Source organism: Empidonax traillii, unplaced genomic scaffold (assembly GCF_003031625.1).
Source record: "Empidonax traillii isolate 1590-97213 ecotype Southwest subspecies unplaced genomic scaffold, ASM303162v1 scaffold8:size5222938, whole genome shotgun sequence".
In the NCBI taxonomy this organism is placed as follows: domain Eukaryota; kingdom Metazoa; phylum Chordata; class Aves; order Passeriformes; family Tyrannidae; genus Empidonax; species Empidonax traillii.
Genome location: NW_020955201.1, coordinates 369,646 through 382,563, shown reverse-complemented (window position 1 = coordinate 382,563; position 12,918 = coordinate 369,646). Strand labels below are relative to the sequence as shown.

The 12,918-nt window shown below is 36.7% G+C and overlaps 1 protein-coding gene across 3 annotated transcripts in view; it reads right to left on the bottom strand.

The window, feature by feature from the left end:
* Positions 1–12,918, bottom strand: part of MAST4 (microtubule associated serine/threonine kinase family member 4) — a 276,825-nt gene that overhangs the window by 186,867 nt on the left and 77,040 nt on the right. The window lies entirely within an intron of this gene.

The window sequence follows — 12,918 nt, the reverse complement described above, 5'->3', positions numbered from 1 at the left end:
GAGGGGACGGGCTGCCCAGGGGGTGCAGGACACGAGGGGTGCAGGACACCGCAGCCCGCAGGTCCGGCTGTGACCTTGGGCTTGGCGCCCGAGCGCCTCCCATCCGCTCCGCTGACCCGACAGAACCAAGGAAAACTCCTCTAGGTCAAAAAACCAGGTACTGAATCTGAAAAGGTTACGTCTGAAAGCACAGATTCTAAGGAGCAAAACGGTATTGGTGTTTTCTTATCTGTCAAGCTGCTGGTTAAACAAACCATTTATTTTTATTTTCTTTTCTAACAGCTGTCACCACACTATTAGCTATTCACCCATTAACAGTCTAAGGCAAGGATTATGACAATCACAACCTCAAATCTAGTATTCCTGTCAGATTGCATCATTTTGAGAAGTAGTCCACATACATTCCATAGTAGTAAAATCTGCTAGGAGCAAAGGCATTTAGAAGAAAAAAAATGACGGACTGCTGAAAGGATATCGCTGAGCAGTAACAGCTTATCTGAAGAACAGAGAAAGAAAAGGCTGCTGTATTCTCTGCCCCCACCCTCAGCCTTTCTTCATGACTGCAATGCATTAGCATTACTGTTTTACACTTGTTACAATTTAAAAAGAATTTTAAAAAATCAGCCATCTCACTAAACTATATTTCTCTGAAATCTCCAACTGTATTATTCTAAAGAAACAGACAATTTGTATCTGAGTTACGCAGTGACATTAACTGAACATGCTTCCCCTTCCCTGTGTCTCCGCTTGTCTCCAGCTCCAAATGCATCCATCATATTGGGTCAATGGCTTAAAACTCAGCCATCACCGATCTTGATTACAGGAGAACTGTATTTCAGCTCAGAAAGAAAGGAGACGCTCATACTGACCAAAACTCCAGCTCCACAAGAGGGAGACAGGAAAAAAAAATCAAACACTCCGATAGATTTACAAATTTGTAGGCCAGAAGGAGGTGTTGTGCCCATCAAGTCTGACCTCTAACAAAGGCTACTCAACCTTCCTAAATTAATTTTTCAAATATATCATCTCTTTAGGCAGCATGCTGAACCTAGTGAAAACTTTTTTGCTTTACAGAAAATCAAACTGAAAAGCGACTAGATCCCTCTTACCTGTCTGAAACAAAGGGCAAAAAGTTACATTGAGGATTACACAGGTATCTCCTTTGGGTTCCTTCCAATACTCCTATTTTCCTTTTCGAAACGTCATCTTCTTTCTTCCTTGTTAACATTTTAAAATTTTGTCCCAATCATTCACAACCATGTGTCCTCACATCCTTTTCTATGTTTCTCTATTTACAAAGACAGGAGCGAACGACAATTTAAATGCTGCTGTTATGCCTCCAGTGAGGGTAGCAAAAATTAATTAGCCCAAGACTGTCAAGTTTCAAGGGTAAGAGGCAAAACCTTACCATTTGTCTCTCACAACACACTGCAGGCGTTATCTGCAATGCTGTTTGCATTTATATACCCTATCTAAATACATATTTACACAAATTATTTTAATCACTGAAATAAAAAGACTCCTAAGTCTCAATTTCTCAGCTCCTTTAAAGGTAAATAATACTGAGGTGTAGTTTTGTTCCAACCGTCATTTTAGTCTATTCTAACTATGCATAACTGTCTAATATATATGTATGAATAATATATATGTATGAATTAAAAGTGCCCTATCCCACTAGCTGAGAGATTTTTACTTGAACAACAGCACAAAAAAGTCCTACCTTCAAGTAATGTATCACTGAGAGGCACAGACGCAAAAAGCCCACAACCTAACAACACACACAAGTATCAGAGAAGCTGTAATTTTGTACAAGGACAGTTTACAGAAAGGATCAGAAGGAGACAACACTGATGTACATGTAACTATCCAACTACAGACAGAGTGCAAGTATTACTTTGTTTTGCAATAAGCTGAAGATCATTGGTACAGCTACCTAACTAATACCGGAAGGCAGGAGAACAAAACAAAGAGAAGACTGCCTTCCAGTGGAAGATGAGATAAATCTCAAGTAGAAAAGTATAAAACTACCTTGCATTTACTGTCAATTATAGAAGCTTTCCTAGGCTTGTGCTGCAGTTTATAAAGGTGTATTAGAAGGAACTCAAAGGCAGAGAATTGCAACTAACAAGGGAAACATCGTCTAAATTTTCTCACAATCTATGAATCTCTTAAGTTGCCAAAGGTGTATCCCTACGTTTAAAAATGTTTAAGGCCTGCTGGTTTTTTTCTAGAGGCTTTCTTTATTTTTCAGGTTATTATTTCAGTTACATTCATGATTGAAATCATGGCAGATAAGATCATGGCATGGTAAAAGTTACATTTTGGAAGGAAAATCATTAAGTATAAGCATCCTCTTTGAAACATTTTAATATTACCACCCTTATATATATGAAATACAGCAAAATGCCTCACAGATTCCTTCACATCACTTGTAGCAGAAAGGCACAGTTAGCACACTCACCACAAAACAGCACATGTATACAGCGTATGAACAAAGAAACTTCCTTTTTTCCCCCCATCAGGGGAGGCAAAATTATTTGAAGAAATACAGTCAATAATCTAAAATTTTCTCAATCATCTTTTTCCCCTATAAAGGAAGCATTTGACATAACTAAATGTGCAGGATGTTTCAGAATTAATTTAGAACCCAACTACATGTTCATTTAAAGCTGAAAAGAAATATGGTAGAAGATAGTTTTCAGGACAATTACACAAATTTAGGCAGCTTTTATCGTCATTCAACTACCCTTCTTTTTGCATTAATCATACTGCTTGACTTAAAAAATAATACTGACTGACAAAACCAGACAATTTAGAAATCACTGTGATTACTGAAATTAGCCAGTCAACCAGATAAAACCTAAGAATGCAAAAATATATATGAATATGTAGCTTAAGTTTTACAATGCAGATTTAAATTTCATTTTTTGTATACACATATCCCATGTGTAGCTGCCACTTTCATATTGCATGTGGTGGCAGCATATGACAAATCGTATTTTTTATGCAACATGAAACAACTCGCTTGTATTCTGCCTTTAAATCTATCTCTGTCAGGGCTATTTTCTATACCTTAAATACTCCACAGTATCCAACCACCATGACTGAGTTTTAAAAATTATTATTTTCTTCCCAAATGTGAATATTCTAGTGCTTAGAACAGATAACAAGCAGTAAAATAATTGTCTTACATTCTGATAACTTGCAATAACAGGAACTTTTTCCCAGCAGTGGTAGAAAGGGAAGTTTTCATCACATTTTTGTCCACTGATAAGCTATTCAAGTGACTTAGTAAAAAAAATTAAAACACTGTGCCATATTTTCAGAAATCCAGGTAAGTGAACACACTATAACTACAGACAGCTGTTTTTACAAGCACAGAAATGGAAAAAATATGGAAATGTTAAACATTACTTCCTACGCAGCCCTTCTCTAGGCACTTTAGAGAAGAAAGAACAATTAGAGCTTACCAGTGTGTGTCCCCTTGAATGTTGTAGTTATAATGGTTTTGAAACAAACTTCTGCAAAAAATGCTTTTGTGGTTTTGAGTGGAGACCAGCCCCACAGCAAACAACCTGGGGGTCCTGGCCAATGGCAGCCAGGAGGGCCAATGGTGTCCTGGGTTACATCAGGCAGAGCATTTCCAGTTGGTCAGGGGAGGGAACTGTCCCACTCAACTCTGCACTGGTGCGGCCTCACCTTTAATATTGTGTGCAGTTTTGGGCACCGCAACATAAAAAAAATACAAATTTATTAGAGCATACAAAGAAGGGCCACAAGGATGGTAAAGGGTCTGGAGGGGAAGGCATATGAGGATCCAGTGAGGTCACTTGGTCTGCTCAGCCTGGAGAAGAGAACACTGAGGGGAGACATCACTGCAGTTACAACTTCCTCATGAGGGGAAGAGGAGAGGCAGGTACTCATCTCTTCACACTCGTGACCAATGATAGGACTCAAGGAAATGGCATGAAGATGTGTCAGGGGGAGGTTTAGGTAGGATATAAGGAAAAACATTTTCACCCACAGCTTGGCTGAGCACTGGAACAGGCTCCCCAGGGAAGGGGCCAGAAGTTGGACTTGATGGTCCCTGTGTGTCCCTTCCCACTAGGTATATTCTGTAATTCTGTGGTAGTTTTGAGCATAAACTTCCGAGAGAAAATGACATTACAATTCCACAAAGGAGTCTAAAGTTATTTTTCTGAATATAAGAGGAATTGAGCCACCTTTATGTGCCACATAAGTAATCATACTCTGCATATGATTAAAAAATCATAACAGAGATCACATTCCTGTTTTGTAGCATTTTGAAAACAGTTTCAGTTCCTAAAGAAATTTACCCCCAATGTTTTACCTGAATTTCAACCACCCTAAGCAGACACAGTACATTACTGTCAATTCCCCACAAGAAAAAAAAAATCTGAAAAAACAACTATCACTGAAAAGTTTTCAATCCTCCTCTCTATATATATCCACACCAAACCATCCATATTGTCACTCCACAATGCTGTGGGAAAAAGGGATTTCATTAGAAATGATAATGGGTCATCATCAAGTAAAACCACAAAAGCATGAAAGCAAAAATCCTGTAGGATACTGGGAGCTGAAAGATGAGCATATATTTCTTATATCAGTTTGAAAAATCATTCTGGAAGTGAATCAAAACAAAGAACATCTTTCAAGAATTTTATACAGATCAGTATCTAGCCATCTTACATAAGTCAGAAACTTTGTACTATCACTACCTACCGTTACATTACCCCAAAGTTTTCTTAATGCGATGTTTTAAATATTTTCTGAGGAAAATAAGGTTATGGAAAAAACACTGTCCATCTGCCTCTTGTTCCTTCAAATTCTGAAAGGTCTATTATTGTAAAGTGTCACTGAAATTGGCTAGAGCACTGGAAGCGAGACATTTCATCAAAATTAGCAGCAAAAATTTACAAACCCACACTTAACATAAACGCCAACATCAGGGAAGCTGTAATCCACTCAAAGCAGCAGATACCTTTTTAGTCTATACATAAAGACTAGCTGACAGAACTATAACTCTGTAATATATTCAGCAAGAATTTCCTCATACAACCACAGGAAGGCTTATTTGTTTTGATATTAACAGTAAAGGATATTTAAGATATTTAGTCAGTGAGGGAATGTAGGCCAGCTTTATCATAAACTCCTTGAACAAGATAATGAAAATCCACCACTTGGCTTTTATGATTTATTTTCCAGGATTTCACTTACCCATAGAAGTTAGGCAGTGATATCATATGAACTTGCACATTACTTTAGGAAACAGGGAAAACAATTCTCTCATTTTAGAGTGTTAGGGGCTAAAGTTGCCTTGGCTAATACTGAGATTGATAATGACAATTTAATAATAATTATTAATCTACATTGAAATTCTGAGAAACTAATGAATTTAACAGAACCAAGTAACATCCAAAACATCATTTACTACTAATAATGCATGATAAATAATATACAATTTTAGACATTGTAAACAACATATATTTTATGATTCAAAGTGCCAAAGTTACAGTGTTTCATCTACATAGCTATTTATGTTCCTGTATACATTTGCCTATTGTCCCTTCTAAAGGGCTTAGAAAAAGTAAGGAATAAATGCTCCATGTGAAACTGACAGCTCCCTTTCAGGGTGCAACATGATAACCAGCACTCTCAGGAGAAGAATAGAGGCATGCTTCACCAGCCAAATGCTTTCAAGGTACTGCTTCCTCTGAGTCCCCACCTACAGCACTGAAGAAGGCACTGCTGGCCTGACAGCAAAATTGTGAGCTCTTACCAGTTTTTCCTCTATCCTCCTTCAGTATTACAATCCTTTCCACACACACAGAAAAATGCATTGCTCCTTTTACATCTTTCATATTTCAGAAGTAAAGACTTGTGGGCAATAACCACTTCAAGGATTAATAGAGCGCTACTGAATTTGTGTCCCACTTTACCACATTACACAAAAACACATTCAGATAAGCCAAGCTGGTTAGCTGTGTATCCAAGAGAGAACTCTGACTACCAGGGTCAGCAGTGCATTAAGAGATACTTTACTATTCTCCTGAGATACTGTATATTACTCAGAAAAGAGATCACAAGCAGGGAGAAATTCAAGATTCCTCAGTTAGCAAAACTTTAATTCTCTTCTTCTGGAGCTGATAAATCTACACAAGTAGCAAGCCACAGGTCAGTGCAGGGTGCAACAATTTCTTACACATAAGGAAGTAGAGTTGATTGTTGCTGTTTCTTCAAAAAAAGAAAGTGTTATTGATTCTGTGATTATGTTTTTCAAGGTTCTTGAAAATAAACTACTTTTTCCTACTAAAGCACACATACCTTACCAGCAATCGCAATTACACATGTAGGAGCAGCCATACTCCATGGAGCATGCAGGTACACACTGGGTCTTCATGCCACCTGCAGGACAAAAGCCTACTTACACCAACTCATTTCTGAGTTTGCCATTCATTCAGAAGGCTAATTTGTTACCTTAGGAAGGTAATAAATTAGTAAAGAAAAGATTAGATGAAAACAATTGTTGCAAAAGCAAACTAATTTTTTTTTAGTAAGTTTCAAATAAGTAATCAACCTCTCTTTCAATGACAGAGAGAAGGCTGGTTACAAGAGAAGACTGGTTACAACAGACATGCCAGCTTCATCCCTTTTGCATCAAATTCTATTCCTTAACACATCAAAGAGCATTGGATCACCAATTCAACCAAGGTAACCAGCCCTCCAATCTTCTGCAATAGCATAAAAAAAATTTCTTTCTGAAAACAAAAGCACATCATGAGTACAGTCTATTTCTCTCATCGATCTCTTTTCAACAAGGACTGAGACACACACATCAAATGTTCTTCCTTTTTCAAAAGTTGCTGAGCTATTTGTCTCAGCATCTCCCCAATGAATGTTTAACATCAAACACACAGGACTTATGCCATTTTCAATCTCAGAATTCACAGTACGACACATTTATGTTTTCAGAGAACAGGTAAAGAACCCTCTGAGTTGAGGCATTTTCTAACAATCAGCTCAGTGGCATACTTTAGATTTTGTATATGGAAAAGGAAGAAAATTCTTTAAAAAATTCTCATGGCAAAAGAGTAACAATAGCAACTACATTCTGAATAATCCCTCAGATATATACAAGTTCGATTCTCAGGTGAAATCAGTAATAGGCCAGCTGCATTCCAAATACAGATATTAAACTTTGGCATGGTGTTCTTTTTTTATTTTGAAATCACTCTGAAAAACGATGCAGCTGTTCTCCTTTATTTTGATGCCACATTTTTCTTTTTAGAAGCACTTCATCTCAACACTTGCATTAATGCATTATTTTCTCAATGAGATAACATATTAATGTACTTTAGCTTAAAGAGTCAAATATCTTTTGGCTGTTTCTTACACAAGAGTACCCTCCTTCATTAAAGAACAATAAATAGTTAAGCCTTTCAACATCCAAAATAATTCACCTATCATCTTGAACTATCTTCAAGGTGAAGATAGTTCACCTTTCTGAAGTCTTGACTCCCCATGGACAGAAATTCCATTACAAACCAGCAAAGTAAGGAAGTCTGGAACAGAAGGGAATGTTCTCCTACTGATCACTAGTTGCAATCCTATATTTGATAAGCAGAGCACATGTAACAAGCATGCCAAGAAACATTTATTCAGCTGCAGGCTGGAACAGATTATCATGCTAGGGAAGTTTGTTCAGGATATGCTTTTAATGATCATGAAATTAATGAAATACACTGAGATCCAACTCCAGCGCTGCATTAGTTCTCTTACTTTACTTGAGCTTACTGTTTCCCCTCCCTTATTTAAAGCAGGCAATCTCGTAATTCAGCTTTGTTTCTTACTACCAACCTTCATCCTCTCTCAAATAGACAACCTAACAGAGGGAATTAGGAATCTATGATCAGCCAAGTGTATATTACTATGAAATAATTTCATGCATTACAAAGCCAACCATCATTTCTGAATTTAACTGACCAAATACTGTCTTCCACTGCACCACAGAATTGCAGGTATTCAACGATGATCAAGAGGTTAAATGTATTTATGAGAGAATAGCATCTCCTGCTGATTATTATATCTTTTACTCGAGGGACATTAGCTTGACCTGAGCACTTATCTGGTTTCTTAATCTCCACACCGCCCTGAAAGAAACTCCTTAATAGATGCAATGATCCTACTGTACTATTTCTTTACGAAAAATCTGACAGAACTGGATATAGACATATGCACTACAATATGGCATATTGTGATAAAAGAGAAAAGCAAGAACACTTTCTAGCTTTACTGAGATGATAACAGTTAATGCTAAAAGTCATCAGCCCACTGTGGCACTGTACAGAAGAGGGAAACAAACACGGTGACTGCGCCACACCAGTGAAGTCAGAACAATTTAGATCACCGTATAGCAGGACAAGGGAGGGACTGCAGGAATACTAGCAGGTAAGGTATAGTAAAAAATACCAAGTCCACATTTCCACCTACTTCCACAGGACAGAAGTGCATTTTACAGTAAGACATCTGATTCCACATGAATGTACAAGAAAGTCTGACTGAAAACCAGAGGTACAAACACCCAGCAGCATGTGCCAAAGCCATCTGTGACAATCAATCCACTTCAAGTTTCAGGTCAGTAAAACTGTTTTTGCTTTTAAAGCTATAACTGTAAGAGATTAGAAGTAGCAGTGTACCATCCAACACAAAACTACTCTGTTGGATGTTCTCAAATTGAAAAACCCCTGCAAAAAAATTCTAGCTAGACATCTTTGCTTTGTGGAATTTAAAAAAAAAAAAAAAACACAAAACAAAACACATAACAAAGAGGAGAAATGTTCATTCCCACCAGAGAGATCTGGATAAACTACATTTCCCCTCCCTTCTCCAGTGCCTATGAATCTGCAGTGTCATTCAACCACTTTGAGTCTCTTTGTATTGAGAGTTACAGCTATCATCAGAACCATGGGAGTACTTCAGCTTGAGGGATGAGAGCTATTGTTCCCACACCGTCTGCTTCCATCCTCTGCTACATTACAATCACTTTTCAAGTACCAGAGGCATAAGAACATGTCAACTTGAAGAGGAGAAAACAAAAATGTTACTTCATCAATTTAGAATTATGCCCTATTCAGTTATCCTTTAACATAAGGATACTACCCCACAGCAATAAAAATTATCAGAAAGGAATATGCCTCATCAGCTTCCAAACAATTCTACTATTTTAGGCCAAACTTCACTAGGAAGTTCAAAGAATTTCGTTATTTGCACTTCTGTTAACTGAAGCTGCCGCAGCATCAATCAAGTTTTCTAGAGTGATAGCAGCACTAGGAAAAAGTTTCTACAATGATAAAAATTCTTGACAATATAGAGTATCATTATAAAAATTCAGGTCAGTGGAGCAGTACCTTATCCCCTACAGTATTTTTTTTTAATCATCCAATCCTAACTGCATGAATATAAATTCCAAAGACTGCTAAGAACAGTCAAAGAAATTGTATCTGCCTCATAAGAACAATGAATAACACCCTAACCTACTGTTACTCACCTAGGCCACACAGGGAGCATTCACTTTGAAGTTACCAACACTCTCACTATGCCTTCAGATCCTGAATGCAGACTGAAGTGTAGACAATAGTTTTCCTACACTAATAATGGCATTCCCAATGTCCATCTTATCTCAATTTAATTTAATGTCAGAGCTGTCAGTGAAATTAGTTTAAACTTTTATTACATTCTTCTAAGAATGGAAATCATATCATTAAAATCAGATTTGTACATCAGCACACACTCCTCAAGCAAAGAACCTTACATCCTTTAAAACGTCAGTCATTCTTCCAGTTTCTTCCTGCTTGCCATGTCTTTTTTAGCCTCTTTATCCCCTTACCATTTCCACACCTGTATATCTTTTAAGGAGTTGCAGAAGCTTTGGACCTAAGGCCAGAAAAGTCCACTACTATATTCCTGAGTCTTATTCCTTGTTAATCACAGATTATAATTTTGTTCACTTATCCTCAAGCAAAGTCCAACAACAAGCTAAGAAAGTTTTTATTCCCATAAAGGCATCTAAACTTCAAACAGTATAAACAATTATAATTGATTTCTTCTGGTCATATAGTTTATTGCCAAACACCACTACTCCTTTGTTTCTCACATGGCCAATTTTACAAGCATGAAAAGTTCATGGCCTCACTTCTGTAACACTTCCCACTTTTCCCACTTTTTTCTTCTTAAACTACTGACATAACAATTCTAGATGACATTTTGAGATACTCATCACTAACACCACATAGAGATGACTCAAATATCACAGCAAACAAGAGTAAGCCCTTATTCAGAGTCACTACTAACATACAGTCAGAAGTTTCAGTTCTAGGCATGAAGCATTACATTTAATCAAGCTTACTGACCTCAGCTGTGTGGGTCCTACAGACCAAACAAAAATCTAAAAGAAAAAGGCCTGCTCAGCTGACAACACAGGCTTACAAAGTAATTTTAACAAACCTAGATTCTTCACTATCTAAGTAGAAACTGTTCCTAGTGAGCCTTTCAGTGTTCAAGCAAAATCTCTCATGAAGAATGAAGACCATCATATAGGAAGCCTGGAAAACAGAAGTATAGTACTTATGTCCAAAACAGGGATATATTGCTTAGCTCCTACACACAGTTGACCTCAACTGGTTTTGTACCATTGTCAGTATATAGAAGAGTGTTATACCTTCATTCAGCTCTAATAAATTGCAGTATCTTCTTTCAGTTCTAAATCACACTCAAATACATCCTGAAAGCTGGAAGATAACTGAGGCTGATGGGAAAACACTTCATCAAAAAGTGAGTATGTTTGGAAGACACAGTGGATATGCTCACAAAACCTTTTAATGTAGGTCAGTCTTCTATGAGAGATTTTTTCCCATTTTTCTTTAACTAATGATAGTTTGCAGCATTAGCTGTGTTCTCAATTCTTAGAAATTGAAAGTTCTCTCTGGGAGGAGAGTTAACCTTGATCATCACCAGGTCTGTATTTTATCCACATCTAAGAATGAGCAAGAAAAGCATAAAAATTAATAAAGCAATTAGTTTCAATCAGACAACTTAGGAAAGGTGTCAACATCTAGAACTCCATCAAGCAACTGAATCTTCAGTTTTATTTTAAACCCAAGTATGCCAAGACTATTTTGAAAACAATGATAGAGACAAACAGAGGCAAACACTGATAAAAACAAATTTATATTTGTGAAACAGAGCACCGGGTCATCAGCTTGTCAACTTACTACAGTCCCACGGCTCTGGACCAGGTCTACTCCAGCCTTTTGCTGTGTAAAAATACGAAGTATACAGGCATGTCTATGAAGATGGATGTTAATTTCCCTCTCTCTACTACTAAATTAGATCTGTCTACTGGATTAGAACTGCAATTAATTATTTGTTAAAAGGCAAATACAAAGAAATATGAATGCAAATACATATTCATGGGTAAGAAATTAATGAAATAAAACACGTAAGGGAGAACAACTCTCTAATCTTAAAAGCTAGAAGCAACTGAAGCACAGAAAACCTGCTATCATTACTTGACAATTATAGCATTTCCTAGGAATAAAAACTTCCTATTTTAAAAAGGTTTCCAGTGATTAGTCTTAGATGTTAAGCTAGTTGTAAGTTGAACAAGAACATGGTTTTTATCTCTATACAATGGTTTAGCATTCAAAAAACATCCTCAGCTCAGATTCAGTGTTTCTAAAATCTAGCTAACTATTTTGGGGAGATTTTAGAGACAGAGTCAGGAGTAGTTACTTTGGCAATTTTTATTGTATCTCCTTTTCCTTCTTACAAGTGCTATCCTTGTACTTGCTCATTACTTTGCAGAGTATTAATCAGTTGCTCACATTTAGGCATTGAAGACCTGAATCCCTGGACAGAAAGAACTAAAACTTAAAGCAACCCAAGATGCAGGTTCCTCTTGCTCTCTAGTAAGTTTCCCTAAAAGTAAATTCAGCTCTACCTGATACTCGCTAGATAAAACTGAATGCAGGCAACTAATGATTTGAAAAATGTCTTACTATTCCAAAATAAAACATTTAAATAAAAGCCTTTTAAAAATTATGTGGTTTGACCAAGGGCAACTGATACTGTCATTCACTTATCTAACCAATTAGTGTTTCTAAAGTATTTATTTGTTTGCAATCATTTATTATCTACACTGCAATTTTGCAGCTTCTCAGACAACAAATGGCTGTCTTGCATCTGGGGAATAAAACATACAAAAGGGTGTTGGTGTGCTGTTTGAATACATGCAATTACTGGTAGTTAAGTTCTAATTAGCATAATTAGTTTTGAAACAGTTCTCATAATAACTGTCAACATTATGTCAATTTAGCTGAAGTTAAATAGCATATTTAACAAAGACACACTTACTCATTTTGAGTATTATAATATTTAAAAGAAAGGAATACGTAAAGCCCTTTCTGAAGAAGTAGAACTGCTCTTGATAGACAATAAACATTTCCTATGTTGTTTCCTTTCTGCAGTCCAATTTATAAACTAGTATTTTATATAATTACCACCCTCCATTTTCCATAAGACCATCCGTACAAATTAACACTGATGAAATGGCAATAAAAACCACGTAAACTAAAGTACAGATGCTTGCAAACTCAGTCTTCTGTTTTGGGAAAGGTAACAATATTCTGGGAGTTTGGAGGGAGAGGAAATCAAGAGAGAAATCCTGAAAAAAAATGAAGTAAACAGTATGCTAATAAGTAACAAATGCTTCTAGTTGTACCTAGACAAAACATCCTTTCACTACTTAGCAGAAAAGGGTAGTTTACACTGCTTTTCTAGTTTTGATGTTACTTGAAAACTACTTCCAAGCATTCAAAGATACTCCATTATTATACT